This window comes from Berghia stephanieae, chromosome 10 (assembly GCF_034508935.2).
Source record: "Berghia stephanieae isolate SIO BIC M18660-M18661 chromosome 10, UCSD_Bste_1.3, whole genome shotgun sequence".
NCBI classification, from domain to species: Eukaryota; Metazoa; Mollusca; class Gastropoda; order Nudibranchia; family Aeolidiidae; genus Berghia; species Berghia stephanieae.
In genome coordinates this window covers 46,678,448-46,681,892 of record NC_088369.1, presented here as the reverse complement: position 1 = coordinate 46,681,892, position 3,445 = coordinate 46,678,448, and the positions used below count along the sequence as shown (strand labels likewise).

Sequence of the window (3,445 nt, the reverse complement as noted above, 5' to 3'; positions counted from 1 at the left end):
TTTACATTTGTTCAGAATTGTCCAATCGTTGGACAGCAACAAATCACGTGATTGATGACTCGGTTGGACGAAAACATGAATATAGATAGTATGCGCTTGGCTAAGAAGCTCATAACATTGCCATCCGGAAGTATAACGGACCAACACACAAAACTATGTGTAACCATGAACTTTTATATTCGGGTTAATACAGTTCATGAGCATTACTCATAAACGCGGATGGCAAAATACAATAACAAAATCTTGAGTGACGTCATCTTCGAACTATCTATAGATCCCTCCCATTAACTGTCATTGTAGTGGAGTTTTCATATGGATGGAATTTCTCTTCACATGGTCTGATGTCACCAAGAATCATGCATGCGTCCAAAGGGACCAAATTAGGGGGTTAATGATCTAAAAAATAATAAAATTAACACAATTGAGCTTTATATAGCGCAATATCCACTAAATGTGCTCAAAGCGCTTTACAAGGGGTCCCTGGTCAACAGCAACATTAAACATGTAGGACGGGACATGACGCCTGTTAGGCGATATTAACAATTGTTCGGACAAAGAAAACGCTATTAACGGCCAGCTACTCATTTTACATCTGAGTGCGGTGAGGTATTGTGAGTAAGGAGCCTTTTCCAAGGACTCAACTATGCGTCGAGCGCGAGGCTCGAGGCTCGAACCCAGGACCTTCCGATCCGAAAGCGAGTGTCATACCACTAGACCACATAGCCTCATCTTACCCAAGGATATATAAAAACTCGTGCACTATGAAAAGTCAAAAACAAAAGAAGAGAGAGAGAAAGAGAGAGAGAGAGAGAGAGAGAGAGAGAGAGAGAGAGAGAGAGAGAGAGAGAGAGAGAGAGAGAGAGAGAGAGAGAGAGAGAGAGATTTTTTTTTAATGAAGAAAAGACGAGAAAAAGAACGGATAGAAACGGACGGGAAACTGAACTCGGATCTCTAGTTAACCTTTCTAATTTATGACCACAGAATCGTGTTCATGACTGTGTAAAAAGCAAGAGTTATTTCCCCTCAGCCCATTGTGCTGGCACCGATGGAGCTAATTCAGAAGCATGTTTTACAACCGATAACAAGCGTAAACCACTCGAAAACCATTGGACCGTGTCCAAATTATTATCATTTCTACTTTCTGCTACTAAATTCTTTGATTTGTCAAAAACGTGTACGATACCACAGTAGAGTCTGTGTGTACGATACCGCCTTCATACAACTTTATCCCCTGCCACGCACGAGAGTTCCACGCGAGCACAGGAAAAGTGGGCGGGGCTTGGTTGAGTTTCGTCGATTCCGGAGCGTGCTAGAAATGATTGGAATTATTATTATTATTATTATGATAATTATTGTATTAATATTTAATGATCCTGCCAATCAGTTTTGCATGGTTTGTTGGAGGGAGGGGGCTGTCTCTTACTGACTGGTGACCGAGGATAAATAATATTAAATCGTTATGTTAAAGGACTCGCGTAAATCCTACGCGACGTTTGTTGTCATCGTTGAAATCAGTGAATTCAAACATCAATTCTCAACTTATAAACGTGTAGGACTGGATTATGGCTATTTATTACTTGTAAAGTGTTCGGTTTCATCATTATCGTATCTTAACTAGGTGGTAGGATCAAAATTGACTTGTGAGTGAATTTTTGAGCAATTTTATTTATATATATATATATATATATATATATATATATATATATATATAGTGTCGTAAAATGTTGCTGTGTTCTTTCTAGTACCTGCTTGTTAGATGTTATGATACTGTTATTTGTTATCAATACTATATTATCACTAAGTAGAAGAAAAAATGGAGGAGGAAAAATAAAATGTAAATCTCAGTCCCAATTTAGTATAAATGGAAAACCAGGTGACGAATTGTAAATTTAAAGTTTACATGACCACAAAAAAAATGAATTATTATTATTGTTATTATTATTATTATTATTATTATTATTATTATTATTATTATTATTATTATATTATTATTATTATATTATTATTATTATTATTATTATTATTATTATTATTATTATTATTATGATTGTTATTATTATTATTATTATTATTATTATTATTATTATTATTATTATTATTATTATTATATTATTATTATTGTTATTATTATTATTATTATTATTATTATTATTATTATTATTATTATTATTATTATTATTATTATTATTATCATCATCATCATCATCATTTGCACTATATAATATTGTATTTATATTGTACTTATTCTCCTCCTCAACAAAACACAATCTGCACCATCGTCTCATAGTGATATATTATACAAATTCATTCCCTCCCCCCCCCCCCCCCCCCCCATCATTTAAATCCCCCCATCCACCATAAATCCATTTTAAATCGCTTGGTCTCATTCTATGCCACACATAGCTTAAAAAGAAATATATTTCATGAACTTTTGTATAGCGCAATATCCACTAAACGTGCTCAAAGCGCTTTATAAGGGGTCCATGACCAACAGCAGCACGTAACATGTGAGAACGAGACATAACGTCTGTTATGCGACATTACAATTTTTTCCGGATAGATACAACGCTGTTAACGGCCAGGTACTCATTTTAACTTGAGTACGGTAAGAGAATGTGAGTAAAGAGCCTTTTCCAAGGATTCAACTATGCGCCGAGCGAGGCTCGAACCCAGGACATTCGGATCCCAAAGCGAGTGTCACACCACTAGACCACATAGCCGCACACAAAAAAACCCAACGATTTTAGGTCAGGGAGAGTTTAGTGCTTAAAATTAATTTTATTGTCAAAAATAAGAAACTTGAGTTGATTATATAGATAGTATGCGCTTGGCTAAGAAGCTCATAACATTGCCATCCGGAAGTATAACGGAACAACACACAAAACTGTGTGTATCCATGAATGTTTATAGTCAGGTTAATACAGTTCAGTAAGCATTACTCATAAACGCGGATGGCAAAAAACAATAACTAAGACCTGAGTGACGTCATCTTCGAACTATCTATAAGGCTTATCAAATACAATGGACATTAAAATTTAATGTACGGCTATGTGGTCTAGTGGTATGACACTCGCTTTCGGATCGGAAGGTCCTGGGTTCGAGCCTAGCTCGCTCGGCGCATAGTTGAGTCCACGGAAAAATCTCTTTACTCACATTATCTCACCGTACTCAGGTGTAAAATGAGTATCTTGCCATTAACAGCGTTGTCTCTGTCCAAAAAAAAAAATGTAATATCGCCTAACAGGCGTCATGTCCCGTGCTAAATGTTAAGTGTTACTGTTGTTCAGGGACCCATTGTAAAGCGCTTTGATCACGTTTAGTGGATATTGCGCTATATAGAATCTCAATTTTTAAATATTTTTTTTATACATAAAACGGTTTGGTGACGTTAGGACAATGAATGTGGATTTCTGGTCTGACATTTCCCAATCGGTCCCTGGTTCGA

General features: G+C 35.9%; 1 protein-coding gene across 1 annotated transcript in view; it reads left to right on the top strand.

The window, feature by feature from the left end:
* Nucleotides 1-1,476: 1,476 nt before the first annotated feature.
* Nucleotides 1,477-3,445, top strand: part of LOC144980685 (uncharacterized) — a 27,129-nt gene continuing 25,160 nt past the window's right edge. The window contains exon 1 of the mRNA XM_078928364.1: nucleotides 1,477-1,640. The gene's annotated coding sequence lies outside the window, so the exon portion shown is untranslated. The remainder of the gene's footprint in view (nucleotides 1,641-3,445) is intronic.